Source organism: Homalodisca vitripennis, chromosome 6, assembly GCF_021130785.1.
Source record: "Homalodisca vitripennis isolate AUS2020 chromosome 6, UT_GWSS_2.1, whole genome shotgun sequence".
Taxonomy (NCBI): Eukaryota; Metazoa; Arthropoda; class Insecta; order Hemiptera; family Cicadellidae; genus Homalodisca; species Homalodisca vitripennis.
Window position 1 is genome coordinate 119,958,014 of NC_060212.1, and position 16,439 is coordinate 119,974,452.

Consider the following 16,439-nt stretch of genomic DNA (forward strand, 5'->3'; position numbering starts at 1 on the left):
TTTAGTCCTGGCAGACTGTACGCTGAAAAAGTTTGGTCTGAAAGAAAAGTTTAAGGAATACACTATTAAGGGCTGCATATTAAACACTTAACGGCTTCTAAAACCAAATGTGGCTATGGAGGACAGGACAAAAGAAGACAGGAATAAGAAAAGAATGATGCTGATTGCTGAGGAAGAGATGAACTACAATTATAATCGTCTAGGAGACTTTAGATAGTAAAATTATTTAACATTAGCCTACGCTAACAGTTATTTGTGACTTCCAAAAGTCTTACTCGTGAATATACAATTTTTCACAACACAATATAATAAAAATATCTGGTTGAAATTAATTTGTAGAGTCTAGACATTATAACTGGTTTATGGAACTAAAATTATTCAAAATTACTTAGAATATATTTCAACATAAAAATTAAAAGTTTGCCCTTTCAAAAATAAACAATAATTCATTCATGAGTTTACCAACTAAAAGCATTATAAAAATGACCAATTTAATATATATGAATATTTTTTATTGTTAATATTGTTTTTGAGTCTTGATTGTTTTGTTTATATTTATTTAATAATTGTTATTGGTACAATTGGTTACTATTAACTTTCATTGATTTTCATTCATATTGTTATTATCCTTATTATTGTTGTCAATCGTTCCATGCTTTGTTTAAATTTAGTTAATGGTACAAGTCCACAGTATTCAATTACTTAAGTATAGTGTAAGGTAGTAAGTAAATTTAGTTTATGAGTAAAGTTTATAAAGTAAATGAGTATTGCCTAGCCACCGATACCTGAACACGATGGCTAGTGATATTCCATGTACTTTGGTAATCAAGTATGGAATAAAGCTTCGTTTCATTTTTTCGTCTTTATTTCCTAATTTAACACTGGAGCTTGTGGAGCATCCAACTGCCCTTAAATTAATACTGACTGACTCCAATATAATCACCGATATTTTAACTAACGTTCTCGTACATTTTAAAAATTTCAATTCACCTGAAACATTACAAAACTTGTACCAACAGCGCTTTATTTTCACAATGAAACGTCAGAAATGGACTGAAAACGCACCGGTGAAAATACCTAAATCCGGCCATTTGCCAACAATACGTTTCCCAGTCCCATCTTCCGACACAAAACCTACGGTACCCGGAGCGCGCGGGGTGCGGCACATCGACATTCTTCGTATGTAAAAACACGAATACGATTCGCGGTCAAATCTGGGGTCGTATTGTGGGGCAAATGAAAGCCGGGAGTGGAGTGTGTGACAATTGTAAGAATTAATTGGATGGGTGCAGGTGTTGATAAGGCTATCTCTGACAGACAGCTTCTACCCCCTCCCCACCCACCACCGCCCTACACCCACAACCCCCTGCCAAACATATATGAAATATATTCAATGTGGGGAGAGCGATAAGGAGCCAGGCTCGGCTTACGTATAAGAAATCAATTCTGTGGTGGGACACTTGGTTATCTAATACTGCCGTTCGTGCATCACTTACACTGGCAACTCATCATCCCACCTCCCCTCCCCATCCAACACAGCGCTCCAACCCTTAACATACTCCCCGCTCCCTCACGCGCGACACCTAATTTTTGTTTCCTTAGAAAATATTAAACGTTCCTCCATTTGAAAACATTTATCTACAATTTATCGTTCAATAACAGTTCCGCGTGTTAACCATTCATATTATAGCTATTCTGTGTAGATTTTAGTTCATGTTTAAAGGTGTATTGCCATGTACACTGTACAGTAAGTGATCAATTGTTGGAAAATACTAAATACATTTTACTTAGAATGTTTCAAAATTGACGTCTTTGAAACAAAGGTGGTATCATCATAGTGGTTAAAATAAAACTTTTTCTCGTATGAACATTTATATGTCCGGAAATGCATACAGGTTGGCATGTACTCGTATTACTTTTAAAAGTACACTTTTTAAAAGTCGTTGTAGTTAGAGACTAAAATTATTTTTTTTTTTTAGGTCCATGTTTAGTACATTTCCTGTTATTATTACTGACTGAAAAAATATTCATTACAATACGTCTTCGCTAAAATATGTTGCTATACCTTGTCAAAACAGCTCCAAACTGTGTAGGTGTCCACTACATGTTTCGTTGTTAAAAAGTGATAGTGCTTTTAGAGTTGTCAAAAGTTAAAAATAAACAAATACACATACACAAAATAACCACCGGATGATGAATCTTTTGTTCTGAAACATGTAGTCGACACCTATACCATGTTTTGACAAGGTATAGTACCATATTTTGTAGTTCATGCAGTTCCGTCGCTTTTATATTAGCACTTTTAAAGTAAAACATTACACCAAAGTATTTGATAATTGGCTGAGTGATAGCAAAGCTTCGTGATTTCACGCAAGAGGCTGGAAGAATTACATTTCCGTCTGTCTACACGATGTCTAGATAACGATCAGATCTATAGGCTTGAAAGTTTGCACGAAACTTCATTTATTTAAGAACACTGGGTTCCATAAAGGTGCATGTCATGTTGGCTGAGCGTTAGCGAAAGGTTTTACTTTAATCCGACGGGTATCCATGATGACAACGAGAAAATTGCAGAATGAATAAATTGTTAAACTAACTGAATACAATCATATGAGGTTTCAACATGTGACATTTTTATTCAATGATGTAAAAGGAAATATAATACAGTGGAAAGTCAATGTTATAAATTATAAATTGGTGGTGAGATTTGATTTCAGCGCACTCTTTCGTTGTAGTACAATCTCTAGGTTACCGGAGCTTATTATTTAAACAATGGTATGAAACTTAACTTAATGAACAAAAATGTGAATGTATTATATAGTGAGGCATCTAAAAAAGCTTAGATCAGTAAACTTTTGGTTTGGCATGAAACTTCGTTATAACATAGACAAGAGTGAGATATATTATGGTGCATTTCTGACCACGAATTACTGACTAATCTAGGAGGTTTACAAAATTTTTCTTTTGACTGGCGGAGGGATTGAAAAATTTTGTTTTCTGTATGGGTGTATGTATGTCTGTCTATCTATTGGAAGGACTTCTCAAGAATTAAATGAGCCGTAGATTTAAAATTTAGCTATCAAACTCATCGAAGCCTATTATGCGACACGTGGTGTGGTGTACTCCTACCTTGGTATTAAATTTAATTTAGTAAATTAGTATCAAGTGAAAGGCCTAATGGTTGTGAATTGTATAATAAACAATATGACGGATTAATTGTATTGCACTAGTTTACTAAGGCTAGTTTGCCTAATTGTAAACGTACAAGATATATAATATAGATTTCAATCTTGTATTTAAAATTATAAAGTCTAAAATTTCATAAATTATATCCCGTTACTTTCTGAACAACCTTAGTATTTCACACAGAATTCACATGTTGAACTCAATGCACGCGTGAAATATTCATGGTCCATATTGTGTAATGAAAAATATATTGAAGTCTTTGTATAATGCCAGTGGTCAGTACGTGAGGCCATCAACATTCCCAGCACAGGTCACGGCACGATAGAATGTTAAGAGATCGATTGCGTCAGCAGTGGAGCATTCTTGGATGTCGAGTCATAAGGCAGGGCAATGGGCTCGTGTAGAATTCAGGACTACCAGAGCTACAGGTGCAGCACGGCTTATCTACAACTTGACTGGAGTAATTGGTCAATATTTTGCGGTTGCCAGAGTCCGTTCTCTTTCCGTAGCCTCTTTTCTGCATTCCGATGTGAGTCCATTTTATTGGCTCACCATTTGCTATTATTATACTGCGTTTTAACAGCCAAAACTACAGTTATTGATATTTGAGCCAATATTGTAGTGAATTGTAAGGGTCTGCATTTCTAACCAATTTTATAGTCTACACTATTGTAATAAAATGAAAGTTTAGCCAATATTATATATTGTATTGTAAAATTGTGATATTCTAGCTTTATTTTATATTGTACTGTAATGCAACGGCATGGTATTAAATTTTAACCAGTGTTATTCTGTACTTCTTGTTGTGATATTTTAGTCAATATTGTACTATATTCCGAGTCTAATATTACATTTTATTCTAGATTATACTGTATTGCAACCGTCAGATAAAATATTTTACTCGATACGACATTTCTCTAAATGCCGTATTTAGATACAGCTATAAAACATTGCTAAGCCTATTAGGGTTTAAGTTGCGGTAGAAACAATTATAAAGCAGTTTAAATTCGAAATTTATTATTTTACCTCCCACGAACCCATATTAAATAAAAAAATCAGTAACACTACATATCGAGATCTGCAATCTGATCTCTTCTTCAGGTAAATAACTAACCTTTTTTTACAAACCTAACCATAATTACAAACTACAAACTAGTTTGTATTTATGTATTAGGTTAGTTATTTACCTGAAGAAGAGATCAGATTGCAGATCTCGAAACGTAGTGTTACTGATTTTGTGTTTCACTGAACGATGGTAAATGTCCGGAAATATCCTGGGGTCTTTTTCGTTTAAGGGCCAGCACAAAAGACCCTAGCTTGCCTATTCAAAACTCAGATCACACGATGCTTGCCCGCTGCGCAGCGCTTTGCGCTGCTTGCTCTTTTAGAAAAAAAATTAACTCGAGCTTGCAAAGTCCAAGCCCAGATCAACTCACCACGCTTTATTGACACAAAACTCAGACAGAACTAACGCAGGTTTCATTACAGGCAAAAGATAAGCGGCGCGCGTTTATCACTGATAAGATAAGACGAGTTTATACTAGAAGTAGTACCTGGACTACTGCCCTACGAACTAATAACACCAAAAAAACGATTAAATGCACTGTCAGTCAGGTATAGTATGATTGTAAGGTGCTGGCCCTTAAACGAAAAAGACCCATATCCTGTTTTCTTCACAATTCTTCCATCGTAAAAAATAAACTTCAAACAAAGAAGCATATTGAATCCGTAAAAAGCGGAGTTATTACTTTTTCCCGGATCAATGAAAAGTTGTATCGTCTAACGTTGTAGAATTTGGGGAAACCCGCTTGGATCCCTCCTTGCCATGGCAAGATTTCCGTCCTCCCCTGTTCTGCTTCACAAGGTGTCGACCGGAGTGAGGAGGCGGTGGCGCTGTCCGCACTTAGTGCCGTGACTGGCGAGAAACACCTGTCAAAACATTTTGACCAGAAACAAAGCCAGCCATCAAGATGTCGGTTTCCATAATTAAACCAGCTGGTGGTGATTAGTGACCGGTAGGAGAGAGGGGAGCGGGGGGGACGGTCCACTCAGCTGATCCCATCTCCACACCGTCCCCATACTCTCCATATGGCTCCATACTATCTGTTCCCATCAATCTGTCTGGACCTGCTCACGGGAGCCGAATGTCATTATAAAATATGTCCTCGGTGGTTTATATAAACTGACGAAAATCAGTTTCGATCTTTTCACGGAGAAGGAGCAAACCAGACCCAAGCTGATCTGAAATGATCGATTGTTGGGAAAGAGTCATCCTTTTCACTGGGTGTAATTAAATAATGCAGCCTATGTAATTAATGTTCAATAATGTACTGTTTTATGTACACGTAGTTATTCATTATTTTAAATTAAAAAAAAACCATCATTAATTCGTTTTCAGGAAGGGGGAAACTTGAAAGCAACTGATTTCAACAAACTTTTAAATTATAAGAAACCACTCTCTTTACCAGAAATAATAATAAGGGTTATATTAATTATAGAGATAAGGTTGTTGGATTTTAGATACAAATAACTATGTTTTGATGATTACAAAAATATCAAGTATAAAAAATATATATCCTACGGTATTGATGGATCCCAGCATATTTCAAAATCTATTTTAAAGGTAATTATTTTATCCATATTATCTATCCATAACATTATATAAATCCAATTGTTTCGGTTAACTTACAATTATTCATATTGATAGTTTCGTTTGAATGATAAAAAAATCATTAATTTAATGAAATTTACAGCTTACTTGTTTCAAATATTAATAAGAAAAGACAATTTATTCACACACAAGAAGATTTCAATTGCAGTTGCGAGAGAAGTAAATGTTTAAAATGAAAAAAACAATTTATTTTTTTAATAATTTGTAAGGTGCATGGTTTTAATATTTTAGGCAAGTAAATGCTACTCTCAATGAAATTCAAACAAATATTTGCGTATTATATGTCTATAAAAGGCTATATTAAACTTGCTTATAGAAATGACTTCTCTATAAAATCCAATACTAATTTGTCACGAGATGGCCATAAAAGCCAATGCTATATTTCCTATAATATTTTAATACACGCCAGTATTACTTTTGCTATTATATTTTAATACACACTAGTACTACGTTTGCTAAGATTTGTCATACAAGCCAATACTATGTTTGAGTCTCTGGGAGATCCGCAGAAGCCAGAGGTAATTTTGAAGCATTGCTGTGAACTAAGTGTTTACAATAGACAATCATTACTAAGTTTGATTTATTACTAGATATATACCCATATAAACTAGTCTTGAAGATTAATAGGAACTAGTTAGCTGTCGGCCAGGCATCTGGTTATTATTGTAACATGCGGCTACATTCTACGTAATAAATATTACAAATTTTGTTACATTTCACTCAATCTTAACTCAATAAATGTTTCACTATAGAAACTGCTATTGTCTCAATGGTAATTGATAACTGTAACAATACAATTATCTGTTGGTACTATTTTTTATTTACATTAGTTAAATAAAATACACGAGTTTTCCGTAAGGAGCTCTGTATTGAATATAAACTATAAACAATTAGTAATAACGTAATCGTATATTTTACAACTCGGTATCACTGAGACACTAAAATCTGTTTCCATAGTGAAACAATCATTGAGATTTTTTGTAATTTACTGGATTTTTATATAATTTATATAATTTTATAGATAGATAAAATTGACAAAATAATTACCTTTAGATAAATTTACAATATTTTTAAATAAGCTAGGATCCACCATAAGATATATATATATACATATATATATATATATATATATATATATATATATATATATATATATATATATATAGTTTTATTTTTTATTTTTGTACTCAACAGAATAGTTATTTGTATCTAGTAATACATTTGTGGATTTATGGCGATTTTCTATTTACAGCGTAGTTTTAAACTTTATACCCATGTTTAAATTGGAGTCTCAAATGGGCAGGTGGTAGCTTACTAGCGTGCTAGGGAACCAATGAATTACTTTTAAAGCGAGTTATTCCCTCCTTGTACACTACGTCTATTAATTTTACACTCTTTGCTTTATTTATTATTTGCAGTAGCTTAGTTGGTTAACTTACACCTCACTCCAAAAAGTATGATATTATCGCAACAGATCTGAATTTATTTAGAGTGTATTAAAAACCAGACTATCATAAAACATATACCGTACAATACTTGGTAATGTACAGCATGGAACACGGCCGGCCGGCGGAATCCAGAGTTGGCCGAGACAGGTTTGTTATGACCGGCATAGGGCCACCTACAGCGCGACAGTCGGGCTGGCTCCGAAATATCATTGTTCACCGGTACACCGGTACAAGACACGACCGGTGCGGACCGGTGAAATTAAATCTCAGATATCTATGAGCAGACGCGTGCGCCTCTCTCCTCATCTCTACCACTCTCTCTGTCACCTACATGAAAGATTTTTGGTCAATAAATACATTTCTTATTTTTTCACTGAAATTAAACTACTTTGATTGCTCTTGAAAATTGACTGATTTTTTTATCGTAGGTTTGATACGTACCTTAATTGTTCCTTTTATTCATAGTTTTACGTAAGTAACCCAAAGACGGTTTTTGTATTTTTTTAATAATACTTTTTTTGTAATTATTTTAAACTATTTGCTAAAAAATATTAAGTGAAGGGTTTTAGTTCAAAATTAATGACTTATGAAAAATATGTTTACTCTTCTTGATTTGCCTGCCCAAATAAAGAAAACGAAAATAAATTGATAGGTTGAATGCTTTAACACTGATTCGTGCTGCTTGAATGCTTGCGCCATGAAATTCTTAGAACTGACGGACTGTGCAAGATTCCAGTTCGGGGAGCGAACTTTTCCCGCCAGTAAAGTTTTATGTACGAAATCCAACTTCTGTATGTCTGCACGCACGTAACTCTCGAACGAGTTGACGTATAGCATTGAAATTTCGAGTCAAACTCTCTCTACCCTTGCTATTTGTACATAGGTTTTGAAAATAGTACGTATCAGTTCATTAGGAATCCCAATATCTGTCTGTCAAAAATTTACTCTGGTTACGTTTATTGTATGTATAACCATGTTGATAGGAGAAAACCACAGAATAAACAAATGTAACTTCATGACATTTGTTGCTAAGTAACTGTTGTATTATGATAAACCTGTACAATAAAACTTTTTATTGGTTGGTTTCATACAAAACTTGAACATTTTAGCTTTAGCTGCAATGCCATCTCCGCAGCAAGCTACTGTAAAGGGCTTTCTACTGTATTATGTTAATTGGGAATTGTGATAAAAATGGATGGAAGTTATATGCCTACAATGTACCATTGGTAGTTTAAATGTTTCTATTAATTCATTTTCTTGCCTGTTATGTACATATATTTTATAGATTTTATTTTATCTTCTCCTATGTGAAAATCAATATATCTATGTCACTGGGTAAATCAGGTTTTATTTATTTCCATTGTTTTGCAGACACAAGTGAGCTATATTTTGCCTACTTCTATATAGAAGATATACAATGAAATCTCGCTAAAGATGTATTCATTGTAAAATCAGAGCTTGTGCTCTTAAACTCATAAAACACTACAAAGTCTTATTAGATGAGCGTTTAGCGGAATGTTTCCTATGACGATTGTAGATTTTATATTTTTGCGTGTATCTGTATACGGCAACTTTGCTTAAGTTAACTGGTCAGATTCCGTTATATGCCCCCAACGCTTGAACTTTTTTCAATGAACTTAGAACGTTATAAAACGATGTAGTTGAGTAACAGAACTAACATTATGCCCCCAACGCTAATTTTTCATTTACGGATGATTATAATGAATTACAATTGGTTACTAGATAAGAAAAAAGGGTACTTACGTATTACATCGACCACACCCCCTACATTTCTCCAAACACAAAAATTCAACAAAAACAAACATTACCAAACAAAAACTAAACTCTTTATTGAAAAAAAAAACACAAAACTTCTTTTTATTCTTGATCACACTCCGCCACCCAAAATGCGAGTGCCTCCGGCCATCAGCGCGGGGAACATCCCTCGAGATAGTACCTATCAGTAAAATTTCAAATTCTAGAGGGTCTGATCAGAAATATAAATTGAATTGTAATGGAAAGGCAATTATGTACCGTGCAAAAAACTTAAATAATCTTGTGATGCCGCGTGGTCTGCCGTAATCGGGATTCTCGAGATAGATAAGATAACAGCGACAACAATACCGATCGCAATACCTGGGAATGCTTGTTGATTGACGGAATGTTAGTTCTGTTACTCAACTACATCGTTTTATAACGTTCTAAGTTCATTGAAAAAAGTTTAAAGCGTTGGGGGCATATAACGGAAACTGACCAGTTAACTTACAGGGATGAAATTTTGAGTGAAATTCCACCTTTCCTATCTCTATCTCGAAATTAAGTATGGTGAATATCAGTTTATTGGGAGTCAGAATGCTCTCCGGGATAGGATGTTGTCCTCTATGGGACGAACGCGAAATCTCCCACGTGACCGTCGTTTGGCGCTGACTGTAATCTTCTTTATATATACATTTGAACTTGACAAAAAGTTAATCTAGTACTGATTAGAAATTCTGGTTAAAGAGAGTTTAGTTCATACAAAACAAAATGGGACGACTCAACTTATCTGACTTTAAGTTTCAAGTTTATTTCCAAGATTGTCATTAAATTACTAGTAACATTAAGTTGTTGTGTAAATAGTTTTTGTAACATTACGAAACCCTAAAAAAATGGTTAATACATAATATTAATTAATTATGTAAATGGAAAGATAAGTATTAAATGATTTTCGGACATTGTTTGGTTACGCTCCAGCTGTGTTACTGAATACAACAGTATGCGTCTACATAACATAAGTTTAATAGATTTTTACTAATAGATTTTCCGTTAGCATTCTAATATTTAAATGTACATTTTACGCATATTGATTACGATATATTCTGAGGCAAAACCCTCTGGTATTTACCCTGATATTTTGTATATCACCCATATTACATACAAATTGTGCTTTGATGAATTTGTTCTTAAGGACATATATACATTTTGGAAAATTGAGTAACAACGTTGACTAAGGCCTAATCATACATAATGTCCACTACCAAACCCAGTGACTAGGATTCAATAATCTTATAAATAAAAATGAATTGCTAAATGTGTTGCCAAGCACTGATCTCCAGAACGGCTGGCAACAAAATTGGCTATTTTTTTTAAATATTCATTGAAGTCCGAGGAATAATTATAAAAGAGAAAGATCGGTAATTTTCCCGGTACACTTTAGAATTGGAAAAATAATGATAATATTTACGTTTCAAAATATAAATTTTACTGGCTTTAAACAGCTGTGGATACCGTTAAACATTTTTTGATGTTTCAGCTGATTTTTATTTTAAAGTTTTAATTTTATGAAATATTAAGTACACAGTGCCTGACGAGTTGTAGTGGAATGCATTTAAGAGAGATAAATTTACCCTATAAGTCCTACTATAGATTGTACCAATGACGAATTAAAACATCTAATGTACTGGAAATACTTTGTTACTGGTTGGCTTCCTTGACATTGTGATATGGCATTTCTGTAGTGCCTTAAAGAAAACCCGAGGAATGAACACTAACATGCCTTAACGAACCATTATTCCCAGAACTGTAGATCCGAAAAACATCATGAAAATTCTATAACATAAAAAGTTGATTATATACATTATTTTGAAATGTTGCCTAAACTTAGTAATCATTATATCTCGAGTAGCTCTTTTTGACTGTAGTAGGCTTCTCAATTCCAAGTATGTATATTTTCTTCATGAGACAACAAGGCAAACTTAACTGTGGCAGTGAAAATGTCTAAGATTGAAAGAAAATTGCAAGAACCGCGATTAGGCCCTTTATGAACGAAGTAGGTTTCTAAAACCTACATGTGTATATTGTTTTGATCGGGATAATAAAGCAAATTCAAATTTGACACAATAAATACATGACAATAAATACATAAGTGAATGTAACCGGCCGGAAGTAGACGCTGTTGACCGAAATAGGCGTTTCAGCCCTGTATATGTACATATATTTTCTTCGTCGAGGCAACAAGACAAACTCAGCTGTGACGTGGGTAATATCATTTATTCCAACAAGGAATGCTCCTATACGCGCAAACCTGATATCATCTCTTAACGTGTTCTCGCCCTAACCATGATAACTAAAATAATACTTAACTGATGTAAACTTACGTCTAAACAATACCATTGGATACCGTCATATTACGTCATATGTGCTTTATCCAAGTTGGCTAAAGACTTCAATTTAAAAATATTGTATGAAAATCCACGCTAGTTGTTTATAATAAATTCATAGTAAATTATATATATACTCTTGAGTAAATACTAGGAAACATTTTGTAATTAACATCTTAAAAATTGGAACAAAGGATCCTCGTTAAAATGTTCAATAAAACGATACTTCTAATACTTCTAAAAGTCGGCTTATCCGCTCGTCGATGTGGCTGCAGTAAACCACAACGACATCCACCATTAGATATGACAATAGAGTACTGTATCCGTGGACAGAAACAAACAAAGCTTACGTTATGTGTCGGCCCGCCTCTATACCAGCTGCAACACCGGTATCGACAGGCAACATACGGGCGCAGCGGGTGGCTCGCTCGCTCTCCGATAGTCCTGGCAAATATTTCGCGTCTGATCATCGGAGATAGGAGTTTATACCTCGACCCAGCCATACACAGATACTATCGGAGACTTGGAAGTTGTGGATAGTGCATTATAACCCACTCTTGTTATCAACTTATCAAGAGAACTCGGTGAGACGAAAAGGGTGACTCACTTTGTCTCCAATAGTCCTGGAAAATATTTCGCGTCTGATCATCGGAGATAGGAGTTTATACCTCGACCCAGCCATACACAGATACTATCGGAGACTTGGAAGTTGTGGATAGTGCATTATAACCCACTCTTGTTATCAAGAGAACTCGGTCGGACGAAGAGGGTGACTCACTTTGTCTCCAATAGTCCTGGAAAATATTTCGCGTCTGATCATCGGAGACAGGAGTTTATACCTCGACCCAGCCATACACAGATACTATCGGAGACTTGGAAGTTGTGGATAGTGCATTATAACCCACTCTTGTTATCAACTTATCAAGAGAACTCGGTGAGACGAAAAGGGTGACTCACTTTGTCTCCAATAGTCCTGGAAAATATTTCGCGTCTGATCATCGGAGATAGGAGTTTATACCTCGACCCAGCCATACACAGATACTATCGGAGACTTGGAAGTTGTGGATAGTGCATTATAACCCACTCTTGTTATCAAGAGAACTCGGTCGGACGAAGAGGGTGACTCACTTTGTCTCCAATAGTCCTGGAAAATATTTCGCGTCTGATCATCGGAGACAGGAGTTTATACCTCGACCCAGCCATACACAGATACTATCGGAGACTTGGAAGTTGTGGATAGTGCATTATAACCCACTCTTGTTATCAACTTATCAAGAGAACTCGGTGAGACGAAAAGGGTGACTCACTTTGTCTCCAATAGTCCTGGCAAATATTTCGCGCCTGATCATCGGAGATAGGAGTTTATACCTCGACCCAGCCTTACACAGATACTGTCGGAGACTTGGAAGTTGTGGATAGTGCATTATAACCCACTCTTGTTATCAAGAGAACTCGGTCGGACGAAGAGGGTGACTCACTTTGTCTCCAATAGTCCTGGAAAATATTTCGCGTCTGATCATCGAAGATAGGAGTTTATACCTCGACCAAGCCATACACAGATACTGGGAAGTTGTAGACAAGGTGCTGTAACCCACTGTCGTTATCAGCGATATGTCTTATCAGCCGGGTCGACGCAGACGGTACGGTACGTGGTGGTGGGGTATAAATTGTGCAAAACACACTCCACACAGCACAGATAGGGCACGGACACCAGGGTAAAGAACACTGCCTGTCCGATCACGACTGTTTGTACAAATGTTACAGAGTGTGGCAACAAAAACTATGATAAGGGAGGCCGCTGCCATATCTCCCTTCTCTTTGTTGACTCCCGTACGCGCCCTGGTACTGTTTAGTGGAACGCGGTAAATGTCCCGTTATCTCTCTCCACGACAAGTCAGTTTGCGGTAGATCTGTTATACCATCTTGTATTATCTTCAGCGACAACGTTTTAGTGGTAAAACATCTTTGTTGATTAGTTAGTTATTTTTAGAAAATTCCTTACGACCGAAATACTAATTGTAACTGGAAAAATTAAACTTTTAGAATTTCATGAGTTGCGATTTAGATTTTAAAATTGAACCGAATCCGTTCTCGAAATATGTTTAAATTTCTGTGAATAATACATAAACACATTTACAGAGGTATTCCTATGACATTGGATATTGCAAAATGAAAGTAAACGTAAAGAACTTAAGGTTATTGTAAAAATTATGGTTTGTATTTTCGTTAAATGTTTTGATCGTGAACTTGTGGCAACATACAAAAGGTTTACTGTATCAGATATAATTAAGTTACTCAGTTAACAGTGAACATTTTGTTTTTTCCTATTAATATTACTCAATAGACAGCATTGAGTCTTTTATCGAGGTGTTTGTTGTAGGTTTCCACGGAACCACTTTATGAGTTCCCTACATTGGATTTTTAGAAATACTTTATTTTCACAATATTAAGTCTAGGACTTCTCCACTTAAAACGATTCTCTCTAGATGCGTGCAGTTAGGAGTACGCACAAATCATTCAGTAAAATATCCAGCGAGTCACTCTGAAGAATTGTTGGAATTTCCAGCACTTCGTCAGAACAACAGAACCTACTTAATGTGCTAATTTATAGCGGCCTCATACTGTAGACTTTCGAAAGGAACCTCATATGACAGTACAAGCTGCACCCTGGGTTAAGAGCCGGCTTCAATGAAACGATTTTGAAGAATATCATAAGAAGTGTATTAAACCTTATCATCTTAGCTTATGGAAGATTTTATTTTAAATATTTTATAATACTGATTTAAAATTATTTACGTTTTTTGTAAATATATTTTTAACTATTTAATTGATTAAATACAAAAAGGTTAATTTTTGAATTACCAATAAAATAAAAAAGTGTTTGGATGCATATTATATCTTTAAATTGAAATATCTTCCATAATTCTACAACCAAAGTTATGCCTTTAAAAATGCATGAGATTTAACATGTTCTTATGGGCTAAACTCAGAATGGCCATTACTACAACGGCTCTGATCTAAAAACAAACTTAAATTTATTGTTAATAACCCGTAGAGTGTGAATACGTAGTCTATGTATTTTGGTTTAAATATATTAACTCAAAGTTAAAACTCAGTCTTTAAACTATACTTTTTGTAAAAATTTAAATATACTATTCTGTTATAATAGTAAAAATTCTGGTTTATCCGTGAAAATTAAAACTTTAATTGGACAATTTTAGCTATTTTTGAGTACATATTTGTTATTATTTCTAGAAATACATGGAAATTATATGTATACGCCAAATCTAACCAAGATTGAACCATCCGTAATTACGTAAGGTGACTATGGATTGATGTTTGGACAAAGAGATACACACACGCACATGCTCGCCTGGGATAACTAGATATGGATATTTATATTAAAATTAATTACCAACGCCCATACGATCTTCTTTAGGGGAAATAACGAATCAACACATCATTTGTATACAAAATTAATTATATTAGTAGTGTAGAGTGGAACAAATGTGTCGTTGAAATATCCATAATTAATTTTATTCTAATTTTTCTTTTGAGCTGTGAAAATTTCGTCCAGCGGGAAAAGTAATAGAGGCTCCGACCGGATGTTTATCAGAGCCGTTAGCCGACGTTCAATACAAGTTGAGAGGCGAGAGGAGGAGATGGAGGAAGTTTCGTTGATCAGCTAACTCGGGGAAATGAAGTGCAAGACTCCTGCCCGGAATGCCAATGAGCGGCTGTCCCTGGAGAGAAGATAACAGCCATAACCCTCTCCCACTCCACCCACCCCACCCCCGCCCCTCGGCAGTTAAAAGTCACCCTGGATGTGATGTGGGGATTAATAACACCTGCCACAAGAGGTGTCTCCAGCTGTCATCTGTTCTGGAGCCCTGGAGAGGGGAGGAGTGTTTCAGCCGATCGTGATGGAGTCATGTCCGGTCTGGGATTGTCTGAGCACACTCACTCCAGAAGGGTGGTGTTTTAAATTATGAGATAAGCATCACATGTTAGCTTCGTGAAGAGGTTATCGAGCGGCCGTTTGTAAGTGCTGGGCTGGTAGTACAATTACTAAACAATTAAATAGTCGAAGAAAAGATTTACTTTATTGAACAATGATAAATAACTGAGCTATTATAATCGTCTTTTTGGTCTTTACTGATGTATCCTGTTACTACTAGAATTTAAACAATAAGAATAAAAATAATAAAATGTACCAATCTAAATTGTTACCAACGGACACTGCTAGTTTCCTAATCTCATTAACGTTTGTTAAGAGAGATAGATCTACGGTGATACTTGGGCAATTTATGCATTTTCAGTCTAAACGTATTTCTCCTTGAAAAGTCGTGTCTCTGTGATATTAAGGAGAGCATTAAATGAGACCTTTGCAGAGATTTACAGAACGCGTTAGATTTATCTTAGCCTAAAGGTGCAATTGCCTTATGAGCGGTGCGAGCTAGAAAGTACACAAATCCCGTGGGCTTCAAGGCCATCGAGTTAGCTAGCAACGTGATAGTAAAGTTCGGTGATATACCTGCGACTGTACAATCTGTGCAGTTTCAAGAAAATATTGGGCCACAAAGTAGATGAAGAGTTTCCCTTCTAACCACTCGAGTGACCACCGAGGTGGAGTGATAGTGATGTTTCATGATTCTGATGGAAAGAGAATGTGTAATTGTACATGCGGCGGGGTTTTCGAGAAGGAACTGTAAAGGAACAACCACAAAGTCGAGGAAGGCTCTGGACTTCTCACCTCACGAGTGACTACCAAGACGGTGATAGTAACGTTTTATGATGCTGAAGGAAAGGAGGAATGTGCAACTGTACATCCGGCGGAGTTTTCGAGAAGAAACTGTAAAGAACAACCACAAAGTCGAGGAAGGCTCTGGACTTCTCACCTCACGAGTGACTACCAAGACGGTGATAATAACGTTTTATGATGCTGAAGGAAGGAGGACGTGCAACTGTACATCCGGCGGAGTTTTCGAGAAGAAA